The following is a 13,824-nucleotide window of genomic DNA, read 5'->3' on the forward strand; positions in this document are numbered from 1 at the left end:
CACAGGCAGAGGGAGAAGCAGGCTCCATGCACCGGGAGCCTGACGTGGGATTCGATCCCGAGTCTCCAGGATCACGCCCTGGGCCAAAGGCAGGCGCTAAACCGCTGCACCACCCAGGGATCCCTGAACTCACTCTTTAGTTCTAACAGGTTTTGGTGGAGGCTCCCGGGTTTCCTGTTTCCAGTACCGCGTCTTCAGCATATAGGGACAGTGTGACGTCCCACTTCCAGGTGTGGAACCTTTTCTGTTTACAGCTTAATGTCCTAGAAAGCCCCACAATAGAATCAAAACTGAGCCCAGGCCTAGGGCAGGAAGCCCCTATTAGAATGAGAACAGAGCTCAATGCCCTGGAAGGCCCAATATCAAAATGTACACAGAACTTGAGGAATTGCTCTAGCCCTTCTGGAGGTCCCCGAGACAAGCCCTTAAACCTACGCAAAAACTCACCTCGGGGTCAAAGTCCCTGCTCCGCACTGTCAGGTATACTTGGACACAAGCTCGAGCTTGTAAATAAACCCTCGTGTGTTTGCTTCGGTGTGGGCTTCTCCATGGTTTTTCGGATTCGCAATCTTGGGCACAACAGTCTGAGATAAAAAAACAAAACCAAAAGCATTCGGACGCAGGCAAAGTGAAAGCAGGGTTCTGAGAGATGCGCTTGGGGGCTCTTCTGTGGAGGGCTTGCAGACTGGGGGGTGGGATGCTTAGCCCCAGAACCAGAGGACCCAGTGTCCCCTCCCAAATCACACCAAACAGCGCCAATCTCAGGGAGCACCACTGCACCACCTGCTGGAGGCCAGAGGCGCTGAAGACCACCCCACCCCTGACCCCGCAGGTGCATCTCCCAGACAGATGTGCACCTGACAATCAGCACCATGGGCCATCCCCAGACCCCACACACACCATTCGCTGCCACCAAGTTGTCAGACCCAAGAGGGTGCAGAGCTTCAGCGCTGCCTGGAAAGTAGGGTCTAGCTTCCTTTGTATTTTGTGCTTTATTTTCATTTATTTTCTTTGATTCTATTTTATTAATTGCCTTATTTTATTTTTTATGTATGTACCTTATATATTTCTTATTTTTACTTTCATGGAACATTAATTGTGTTTGTTATTTTGGGATTTAGAATCTTTTTAGAAGGAGGCCAAAATAATCTAGTGGTTTTTTGGGGGGAGGGCAGTTGTTATTGTTTTTCTTGGTTTTTCTTTTTCTTCCTACCTTCTTTTCTGGAAAATATAATGAGATCGAGAAATTCACCTCCATAAAATAACATGAGGTAGTATTCACAGCCAGGAAGTCCATCAAAACAAATATATGATGTCTAAATACAGTTTAAAACAATGATTATAAAGATAGCAGCTGGGCTGGAAAAAGAGCACAGAAGAAAACTAAAGAATCCCTTACTGTAGAAATAAAAGAACTAAAATTTAGTCAGGCGAATGTTAAAAATGGTATAACTGAGATGCAGTCCCAAGTGGAAGCCTTAAAAACAAAGAAAGTTATGGACCACAGAGGCAGATTTAGGGAACTCAGCCACTTATTAAAACAATAACATTCATATCATAGGAGACTCAGAAGATGAAGGGAGAGAAAAGGTGGGCCTTACTCATCCAATAGAAACGACAAATACCCACCATTGCTTCAATGTGGATGTAACTGGAAGGTATTATGCTGAGTGAAGTAAGTCAATCAGAGAAGGACAAACATTGTATGTTCTCATTCACTTGGGGAATATAAATAATAGTGAAAGGGAATATAGGGGAAGGGAGAAGAAATGTGTGGGAAATATCAGGAATGGAGACAGAACATAAAGACTCCTAACTCTAGGAAACTAACTAGGGGTGATGGAAGGGGAGGAGGTCAGGGATCTGTATGAATGGGTGATGGGCACTGAGGGGGGCACTTGACGGGATGAGCACTGAGTGTTATTCTGTATGTTGGCAAATTGAACACCAATAAAAAGTGAATATATTATTTAAAAAAAAAGAAAGAGGGAAAGAAAGAAATAGTGGCACCTTGGTGGCTCAGTCAGTTAAGCTTCTGCCTTAAGTCAGATCATGCTCCAGGTCTCAAGGAAGGCTCCCTGTTTAGCAGGGAACCTGCTTCTCCCTCTCCCTCTGCCCCTCTCACTGATGGTTTTTCTCTCCTCTCTCTCTGAAATAAATAAATAACATCTTTGAAAAAGAAACTAAAAAAAAAACAAAGCCACAAGAAATCTCCCATGTAGAAGAATTTCAAACAATTTGTGCAGACATTCCACCCTCAAGTTGATGAGCATAGCTTCCCACTCTTACATGTGGAATACACATAGTAACTTCCTTCTACAAAATATATTATGAAAAACTTAAAATAATAATGATAATATAATAATAATTAATAATAATAATAATAATAGTAAGAAGAAGAAGAAGAAGAAGAAGAAGAAGAAGAAGAAGAAGAAGGAGAAGAGGAAGAATCACTTAACTACGGAGAAAGATGACAAACACTACCTCAGCAAGATGATCAGATCGATACCAAGACTGATAAATCATGTTGATAGTATCTATCCTTTATATGATATAATGAAAATGGCAGTATATCTCTGTATATAATCCACAAAAACAGTTCAATCATGAGATAAACGACAGACATGTCTCAACTGAGGGAAATTTTCAAAATACTCTACTTCTCAAAGTATTCCAGTGCAACAACAAGGAAAGCCTGAAAGACTGTCACAATCCAGAGGAGCCTAAGAAAACAGGAGGACAAATGGAATGTGATATGAGGAATGGTAACTTAGCAAAAACTAAGGAAATCTGAATAAAGTATGGTCCTTGGTTAATGCGAATATTTTAATATTGAGTCATTAGCTAATATTTGTACCATACTGATATAAGATATCAATAATTGGATAAATTGAGTGCAAGTGCATGCGAATGCTCTGTACTATCTTCTCAATTTCCCTATAAATCTTTCTTTTTTTTCCTAATAAATAAGATTTATTTTGAAAATTGACTTAAATGAATCAGGCTCCAAGTGTGAAGACATTTTAAGAATAGTTGAATTAACTTTTGCCTTATTCTTAAAGACTTCCTTCGATGGGAACAAAGTAATAATTTTATATCAGAAGGAAAGAAAAACACTTATGAACACGTATAATGTCTCCTCAACCTGAAAAGCAGGAACGGATAATAAATAGCAAAAATCAGATAAAAAATACTTCTATTATAATAGACACCATATTGCAAGGGCATTTAAAATTAGCAATGCATAACATTTATTTCCTTGATATTTGTCTTCCAAAGAGTTCAAAGTGTTTCAGTGTCAGTTGAAACAGGGGAAGAATCTCAGGGAAGAATCCTTCACATAATAATAGGACCACTGGTAATAATATATCTCAGTTCTTTCAAATCCATAAAGATGCAATTCCTGAGGAGTGACTGAGCTGTGAAGAAAGAGATGAGAAACCCTCATCCCTCTGAATTACTTGTGTCAGAATATTTTAACCATAGTACTACGGATAGTAGTAAATTATCGTTATTAACAGAAAATACGTCTCAGATTGGAATCTGAGCAATCAGAAGGGCAGAGAAAAAACACTTTGAATTGCTCTTCATCTTATAAAGAGAAAGGACAGCTTTTTTATGTATGAAGTCAGTTGTTAAGATAGCCTTAGGGAATAAGAGTCTGCAGCATCGAATCCCGCTGCACAGCTGGGACGCCCGCGCCCCAGGTCTTCCTGATCCCAAATCCCTGGGCCTGTCCCCCACACACGCTGCAGGCTGAGGTCATTAGCAATTGCTCTCTTAGGAGCTCCGGGGAAGGGAGAAGGAGCTAGATAGGATGGGAAGGGATGCAAGGAGGCCAAGAAAATGAAGGCCTTTCCACTTTAAGTTCAGCATTCGAACCCGTCCAGCCATCCCAGGCCCCCGTGAAGAAGAGATGAAATTTACATTACTTCAGTTACAGGAAAAAAATAAAAGTTTGCAGCTTAATGCCCTGGAAAGCCCCACAATAGAATAAGAACAGAGCCCATGCCAAGGGCTGGAAGCACCTATTAGAATGAGAACAGAGCTCAATGCCCTTGAAGGCCCCATATCAAAATGTAAACACAACTTGAGGAATTGCTCCAGCCTTTTTGGAGGTCCCCGAGACAAGCCCTTAAAAGCAAAACAGCACCTTGGGGTCCAAGTCCCACAGCTCTGCTGTGTCGGGTGTACTTGGACGCAAGCTCGAGTTTGGAAATCAACCCTTGTGTGTTTGCATCAGTGTCAGCTCCGAGGTGGTTTCTCGGATTCACAATCTTGGGTACAACACCCCCATGTCCCCTCCCCCCTGGGCTGAACCACTATCTCCTCCCATCCAGGCTGACACTCAGTCACCTCCCCGCCCACAACAGCTGGGCACAGGCCCTCACAGAGGTGTCACAGGCACGGTGGACACTTTCGCCATGCCTGGCCTCCCAGAGGAAGGAAAGAGGTTTCGGCAGGACACACTCCCATGGTGGCCCCAGGTCTCCCTGCCCAGCACAGCAGCTCGTGACAGGTTGGGGTCTGTGTCCCTGACGCCTGCTCCTCCTCCCCGGGTTTCCCACAGGAAATGAAGGAGGAGGCCCTGGTCTCCTCCAGGGACATCTTGGAGGTAGACTTGGACGTCAACAGGATGTTCGGCAGCCACACCATATTTTGGGATGGCTAGGGGGTCGGGTGAGGCTGCTAGGCCAGGGGGATTCGGGACACCAAGGGAGGCCCGGGGCCTTCTGGGTAGGGAAAATGGGGCTACTGAGGCCGGGGGAGCAATAGCAGCCAACAACACACTGCTCCATGGTAGTATGCTGGGGCTGACACCCGTGCCCACACTCCCAGTGCCTCGGGGATGAGGAGGCCACTAGGATGGAGCCTCCAGGGGTAGCCATGGGAATTGAAGACCAAAGAGGAGAGGGACGGCTCCCTGAGAAGCAGGGGATGGGGTAGGGGATGTGGGGGGCAGGAACCGGACCTGGGGACCAGGCTGCATAGCCGCGGCTGGAGCAGGACACACATCGATCCCATGAGGGTCGGACTGGTCAGAGTGACACCCACTCTCGGTGCTTTATATTATTCTAAATTTTATGCATTTAATTTGAGACAATTTGCAATTTGAAAGCATATATAGTAAAATGAACCCAGATAATGCCCCCGGTCCAGCCAGGGCACTGCACTGACCACACGGAGCCCCAGGGGCAGCTGTCACTGCAAACCCCAGACTAGTCGCCTTTAACTGTAGATGTCTCCTTAGCATCATAGAGGAAGGAGATTTCCTGTGTCCGCAGGCCCCCCACGACATCCCCCACATTCCCCACTCTCACACCATCCTCCTACATCATCATCCCCAATGGTATCCCACCTACACATCCCCCTCACACCCACACAGCCCCACACAATCCGCACTCACACTATACCCCAACACCATCACCCCTACACAATCCCCCACACTCCACCACCATCATACCCCTGCCCCCACACCATCCACCACCACACCATTGGCCCCCAGCAATGACCCAATGCAGGTGCCCCCTGTGGGACAAACTCAGCCTCCCCGGGGTTCTCTGGATACCCTAATCCCATCAGAAGCCCGGGTGTCCCATAGAGTATTCAGGGGTTGCAGGGAGGAGGGAAGACAGGAAGCCCCCGACAGGGTGGGTGCAGTTGAGTGGTGCAGAGGACCCACTGTGCCCTGACTCCGCCCACTGTCCCTCATTTAGGGCGGCAAGCACTGCACAGGACATCAGCCCCTAACCCATGGGGATCTGGGCTGGCCTGGCCCTGGGCTCTGTGAGGGCTGGGATGATTTGAGCCCCCACCACAGGCCCAACACAAAGACTAATGGGATCCAGCCCACACGGCCCTGGCTAGCCCTGGATTCTGGCTCCGGGCTGAGCCAGGCCTCTCACAGCTGGATGGTGGGCCCCACCCGCACCCACACCAGGAGGCTGGCTCCTACAGGTGCTGGGGCCCCAGGGAGCCTGAGGCTGGGGTCCAGCTGCACTGTGGAGACCCAGCACAGAAGCCCATGAGCTGCAGGTCCAGGTCAGCTCTGCTGTCCTCAGAACCGTCTCTCAGACTGAAACCTCAGGACACACGACCCCACCCAGAGTCCACGCATGCTTCCAGGTGGGGGACTCCGGCATCCGTCCCCAACCCATGTCATTCTTGCCCTTCCCTAAAGGACAGAAAGGTCTCCATCCCCAGGGGAAGGCGTGCACCCTCGGCTCTGAGCCCGTTTACTGTAGAATGTCAATAAAGTCTTGTGGTGAGAAAATGCACAGCCAGCCCGCTTCTGTGTCTCCCAGAACACTGTTCACGGGGCATGGAGAGACCCCCAGAGAGGAGGAGGGGGTACCACCTAGGCCCCACCAGCCCCTGCAGGGGCGCCACCAGGAACACCCAGCTGACGTCCCCACGTGCCTTCCACGGGTGGCCAGATGCCGGGGTCAGGACCCAACAGACTTTACTGGGACTCAGGCTGTGCCCCACGGGCCAGGAGGGCCTGGGACAGAGTGACACCAGGAAGCCTCAGGTCACCAGGGTCTATGCAAAGCGACCCAGAGGTCTGTGCTCCCTCTTTCCAGGAGGCCGTGCCTGGCCGGTTACGGGGCACTTCCTCCCCTCCCCGCATCCCTGTGCCTGTGTGCCTGGGACAGAGAGGGCTTGTGGGGCGGTCAGCATGGTCCTAGAAGGGATGTTAGGACAGTAGGCCTTTGAGTTGTGCCCAAGATTGTGAATCAGAGAAACCACTGAGGAGCCAACACCGAGGCAAACTCCCAAGGGTTCCTTACAATCTGGAGCTTCTGTCCTAGTGCACCCGACAGAGCAGAGCAGGGATTTGGACCCTGAGACTAAGAGGTGTAGCAGCTTTATAGGGGCCATTGGCCCATGGGATACACAGAAAGTTGCACAGTCGTGTCGGTCCACATGCAGGTGGCCGATTGAATTACACCTTACCCTATAGGATCCACTTGACCTGGCCTATTTCTTTGGTCAGAATCGGCGTGCAGTTTTGGCGGGCACAAAGCAGGGTTACATTATTATGAGCCGATTTACAATTACGGTGTGCCCAGCGTCTTGACTGGGTTGGGGCAACGCCTTAAGACATAAGCAGGTCATGTGGGGGTCATAGGGGAGGTGGCGGTTGTAGCACAAAATTGAATCGGTCCTGCTCTGCTTGTCCAGGGGTAGGGGATTTTTGATAAATTTCCTGGGCTCCACACTTGAAGATCATGCACCTGGGCCACCCTCACCAGGTGGACTCACTGTGCACAACTTATGGTGCTGGATCTCTCACACCAGTGTGTAGAGGGCACCCTCCTCACCCTAGTGAGTAGGGGTTGGGTGAGCATGGGGCTTGTCCTGAAGGCCAGGCAGCACAGAGGACCGAGGAACACCAGCCCCATCACCACCCCTACTCCCACACACAGGCTGCCCCATGGCTCCCCGTAATGGGCACCCGGCACCTCTGGAGATCCCCCCAGGGTGGCCCCGAGGTCCGGCTCCCTGCTGGAGAGGCATCGGGGAGAAGAGAAGCAGGCGGCGCTCGGGGAGACCCACTGCCGGACATGGGATTGTGGCCGAGCCAGACCTTCCAACTCAGCTGACCCTCTGGCTGAAATTCACCTCAGGAGCGAGCCCTGGGTCAGCAAGGAGAGCCCAGCTAGCCACCCAGCATCAGCACCAGAAATGATGTTGTACCAACCATTTCGGCATTTGGGTGACCCAGCCGGAAGATCTGATAGCTGCATGTGATAGCTTCATGTGATAGACACACACACACCCCACAACCAACAAAAGTCAGAATCCCCCCAATGTTGTCAAACAGCAGCTGGATGGTTACATACACGACGCCATGGTCCCCAATAGGATACCTGGAAGATGCTATAAACCATGACTGCAGAGGTGCTAGAGGCACGGAGATGTGTCTGCTGTGTTCCAAAAAGGAGCGCAGAGGGGCAGGAAGCATCCTACGGGGGGGGGGGGTGCTCCTAGGAAAGGACACCAGGTTCCTGTGAAGGCCATGGATGGTGAAATCATTCCTCTTCTATTTCAGCTTCTGCTTTTCCTACTAAATGCCATTTTCCACAATCATAATAGCAAAAATTTATTTTATGTTTTTATATTTCTTTTTATTGGAGTCCAATTTGTATGAATTCTTGCTTCAGCAAGGGTGTCATTCAGGATAGAAAGAGAGAGAAAGATTTTCCCAGACAGGCAAAGTATAAAGGAGTTCATGACCACTAAATCAGTCCAGTAAGGAATTTTCAGAGGGACCATTCTAGTGGGGGAAAAAAGAGACAAAAAGCAACAAAGACTAGAAAGGACCAGAGAACGTCACCAGAAACACCAACTCTACCAGTAACACAAAGGCACAAAGTTCATATTTTGAATAAGCACTCTGAATGCTGATACTAAATGCTCCAATCAAAAGATATAGGGTATCAGAGTGCCTTAAAAAACAGGATCCAGGATGCCTGGGTGGCTCAGGGTTTGAGCCTCTGCCTTTGAATCAGGATGTGATCCTAGAGTCTGGGATCGAGTCCCATATTGGGCTCCTGGTGGGAAGCCTGCTTCTCTCTTGGCCTAATTGCCTAATTTTCTGCCTCTCTCTCTCTCTCTCTCATGCTCTCAAAAATAAAATCGTTATTAAAAAAACAAGGTCCATCGGTATGCTGCCTAATAGATGCTCACCTTAGGCCTATAGACACCAGCAGATTGAAAGTCAGGGGATGGAAAATCATCTATCATGCTAATGGTTATGAAAAGAAAGCTGGAGGACCAATGCTTATATTAGAAAAACTAGATTTGAAACCAAACCCTGGGGGACACTTGGTGGCTCAGTGGTTGAGCATCTGCCTTCGGCTCAGGGTGTGTTCCTGGGATCCCAGGATCGAGTCCCACATCGGCATCCCTTTGGGGAGCCTTTCTCTCCCTCTGCCTATGTTCCTGCCTCTGCTTCTCTGTGCATCTCTCATGAATAAATAAATTAAATATTCAATCTCAAAAAAGAAAGAACAAATACTGTAAGAAGTGATGAAGAAGGGCATTATTTCATAGTTAAAAAGACTCTCTATCAGGATCAAACAACTAAATATTTATGCTGCCAACATGGGAGTACCTAAATATGGAAAACAATTACAAACAAACGTACAGGAACACACTGATGATAATACAGTGACAGGGGATTTTAACACCTATCCACTTATGGCAATGGACCGATTGTCTATGCATGAAATCAACAGGGGAACAATAGCATTGACACACTGGACCACAGGGACCCAACAGATATAGTCTGAACATTTCTTCCTAAAGCAGAATACACATTCCTTTCAAGTGCACATGGGACATTCTCCAGAACAGATCATATCATAGGCCACAAATCAGCCCTCAACAGGTACAACAGGTTCAAGAAGGTTGATATCCCACCCTGTGTATTTGTGACCACGATGCTATGAAACTCGAAGTCGACAGTAAGAAAAAATTTGGACAGACCAAAAATACGTGGAGATTATGAACATCCTACTAGAGAATGAATGGAGCAACCAGGAAATTAAAGAGGAAATTTAAAACAAATGAAAATGAAAACATGTTTCTCCAAACCTCTGGGATGTAGCAAAGGCAGCCCAAAGAGGGAAGTACATAGCAATACAGGGTTACCTCAGGAAACAAGAAGTCTGGGATCCCTGGATGGCGCAGTGATTTGGCGCCTGCCTTTGGCCCAGGGCGTGATCCTGGAGACCCGGGAACGAATCCCACATCGGGCTCTTGGTGCATGTAGCCTCCTTCTCCCTCTGCCTATGTCTCTGCCTCTCTCTCTCTCTGTGACTATCATAAATAAATAAAAATTAAATAAAATTTTTTTTAAAAAAAGGAAACAAGAAGTCTCTAATACACAACCTAACCCTACACCTAAAGGAGCTCGAAAAGGCATAGCAAACAAAGCTTAAAGCCTACAGAAGAAGGGAAAAAATTAAGATGAGAGCAGAAATAAACAATACAGAAATAAAAAAAACAGTAGAATGGAATAATGAAACTAAGAACCGGTTCTTCAAAATAATTAATAAAATGGATCAAGCCCTATCCAGCCTTATGAATGAGAAAAGAGAAAAGACCTAAATAAATAAAATCACAAATGAGAGAAGAGTGATCACAATCACACCAGAAAAATAAGACAATTATAAGGGAATACTATGAAAGAATATACGTTAACAAACTGGGAGATCTGGAAGAAATGGACAAATCCCTAGAAATGTGCAAATGAGCAAAACTGAAATAGGAAGAAATAGAAAATGTGAACATACCCATAACTAGCCAAGGAATTGAATCAGCAAGGTACCTGGTTGCCTCAGTGGTTGAGCATGTGCTTTGGCTCAGGTCATGATCCCAGGGTCCTGGGGAATCAAGTCCCACATCAGGCTCCCCGCATGGAGCCTCATGTTCCCTGTGCCTATACCTCTGCATCTCTGTGTCTCGCATGAATAGATAAATAAAATCTTTAAAAAAGAAAAAAGATAAAAAGATGAGAAAGGACCCAAATAAAATCAGAAATGAGAAAAGGGAAATAAAAACCAACACTAGAGAAATACAAAAGATTATAAGAGAATATGATGAAAAAGTATATGCCAGCAACCTAGAACCTGGAAGAAATAGATCAATTCCCTGAAATATATAACATAGCAAAAATGAAAAATGAAGAAATAAGAAATTTGAACAGACAGTTAACCAGCAAAGAAATTGAATCAGGAATCAAGAATCTCCCAACAGGAGATGCTTAGATCAATAGAACAGAATGGAAAGCCAAAACAAGATACAAACATGTATCTATGACCCATAACGGACAACAAGGCAGGAAGGAATATTCAATGGCAGAAAGACAGTCTCTTCAACAAACCCTAACCCTGACTGCAGGATAAGAACAAATGGTGTTCGGAAAACCAGGCAGCCACATGCAGAAGAATGAAACTGGACCACTTTCTTACACCATATATATAAAAAATAAATTCAAAATGGATGAAAGACCTAAATGTGAGACCAAAAATCATATAAAGAAGAAAAGATAGGCAGCAATGACTTTGACATTGGCTATTGGATCTTCTTTCTAGATATGCCTCTGAGGTGAGGGAAACAAAAGCAAAAATCCTATTGGGACTTCATCAAATTGAAAAGCTTCTACAAAGTGAAGGAAACAACCAAAGCTAAAAGGCAACATACAGGAGGAGGAGCAAGATGGCGGAAGAGTAGGGTCCCCAAGTCACCTGTCCCCTCCAAATTACCTAGATAACCTTCAAATCATCCTGAAAATCTTCGAATTCTGCCTGAGATTTAAAGACAGACCAGCTGGAATGCTACAGTGAGAAAAGTTCGCGCTTCTATCAAAGTAGGATGACGGGGGAAAAAGAAATAAAGAAACAAAAGGCATCCAAGGGGAGGGGCCCCAAGAGGAGCCGGGCTAAGGGCAGGCGGTGTGCCCCCTGGTCAGGAGAGCTTTGTTCCAGAGAAGCAGGATCTGCACCAATCTTCCTGGGCAGAATGGCGCCCACAGGGATTCAGAGCAGGACCCCAGGAGGGCGGGGATACCCACGGGCTCCCTGGGACACTAAGAGACACCTGCACTCCCAGGAGAGTGCACCAAGCTCCCTAAGTGCTGCAGGACACGGGCACTGACTTGGGAGCAGCTCAGAGGGGTTCGGGCAGGGCTCTGCGTGGAGCAGGTTGCATGCCCTGGGAGCAGCTTGGTGGCAGTGCCTGAAGCAGAGGAAGTGGCTCCGTGCAGAGGGGGCTGTGCGGCTCCAGAAGCAACTCGGAGGTGCTCAGGTGGCGGCTCCCTGAGGGGGCTGCCCAACCAGGAGCAGCTCAGAGGGGCTGGGCGGCAGCTCCGGGGAGAGGCGGCTGCACAGACAGGAGCGTGAATCCAACAGCACAGGCCCCAGAGCACAGGGCGCCAGGACACAGCCCAGGATTAGGCCTCCCCGGGGACAGGCAGAGGCCCGGATGGCCCAGGACAGCAAGGACGCTCCTGCCCAGAGCTGAGCAGATCAGCGGTCCCGCCCCAGAGCCTCCAGGCCCTGCAGATGGACTGCTCTGGAGTTACTGTGGGTGCTGAATACAGGTATCCAGAGCTGGCCGCTGCCACTGGGGTTGTTCCTCCAGAGGCCTCACGGGGTAAACTACGCCCACTGAGCCCTGTACCAGGCAGTGGACAGAGCAGCTCCCCCAATTGCTAACATCTGAAAATTAGCACAACAGGCCCCGCCCCGGAAGTCCAGCTAGACGGACAAGTTCCAGGGGAAGTCAAGGGACTTAAAGTATACAGAATCAGAAGATACTCCCCCATGTTTTATTTTTTTATTTCTGATTGCTTCGCCCTCCCTTTTTCCCCCTTCTTTCTTTTTCTTTCTATTTTTTCCTTCTATCCTCCTTTATTCTTTTTTCTTTTTCTCTTTTCTTTCCTTCTTTCTCTCCTCTCATTTTCTACTTTTCCCAATACAATTTGTTTTTGGCCACTGCACTGAGCAAAATGACTAGAAGGAGAAGCTCACCTCAAAAGAAAGAATCAGAAACAGTCCTCTCTCACACAGAGTTACAAAATCTGGATTACAATTCAATGTCAGAAAGCCAATTCAGAAGCACTATTATACAGCTACTGGTGGCTCTAGAATAAATAATAAAGGACTCAAGAGACTTCATGACTGCAGAATTTAAATCCAATCAGGCAGAAAGTAAAAATCAATGGAATGAGATGCAATCCAAACTAGAAGTCCTAACGACGAGGGTTAACAAGGTAGAAGAACGAGGGAGTGACATAGAAGACAAGTTGATGGCAAAGAGGGAAACTGAGGAAAAAAGAGACAGACAATTAAAAGACCAGGAAGACAGATTAAGGGAAATAAACGACAGCCTGAGGAAGAAAACCTACATGTAATTGGGGTTCCCGAGGGCGCCAAAATGGACAGAGGGCCAGAATAAGTATTTGAACAAAACTTAGCTGAAAACTTTCCTAATCTGGGAAGGGAAACAGGCATTCAGATCCAGGAAATAGAGAGATTCCCCCCTAAAATCAATAAAAACCATCCAACACCTCGACATTTAATAGTGAAGCTTGCAAATTCCAAAGATAAAGAAAAGATCCTTAAAGCAGCAAGAGACAAGAAATCCCTGACCTTTATGGGGAGGAGCATTAAGGTAACAGCAGACGTCTCCACAGCGACCTGGCACCCCAGAAAGGGCTGGCAGGATATATTCAGGGTCCTCAATGAGAAGAACATGTAACCAAGAATACTTTATCCAGCAAGGCTCTCATTCAAAATGGAAGGAGAGATAAAGAGCTTCCAAGACAGGCAGGAACTGAAAGAATATGTGACCTCCAAACCAGCTCTGCAAGAAATTTTAAGGGGGACTCTTAAAATTCCCGTTTAAGAAGAAGTTCAGTGTAACAATCCACAAAAACAAGAACTGAATAGATATCATGATGACACTAAACTCATATCTATCGATAGTAACTCTGAACATGAACGGGCTTAATGACCGCATCAAAAGGCCCAGGGTTTCAGACTGGATAAAAAAGCAGGACCCATCTATTTGCTGCCTACGAGAGACTCATTTTAGACAGAAGGACACCTACAATCTGAAAATTAAATGTTGGCGAACAATTTACCATTCAAATGGTCCTCAAAAGAAAGCAGGGGTAGCCATCCTTATATCAGATAAACTAAAATTTACCCCGAAGACTGTAGTGAGAGATGAAGAGGAACACTAAATCATATTTAAGGGATCTATCCAACAAGAGGACTTAACAATCCTCAATATATGCCCCGAATATGG

The sequence above is a fragment of the Canis aureus genome, chromosome 36 (assembly GCF_053574225.1).
Source record: "Canis aureus isolate CA01 chromosome 36, VMU_Caureus_v.1.0, whole genome shotgun sequence".
Lineage (NCBI taxonomy): Eukaryota > Metazoa > Chordata > Mammalia > Carnivora > Canidae > Canis > Canis aureus.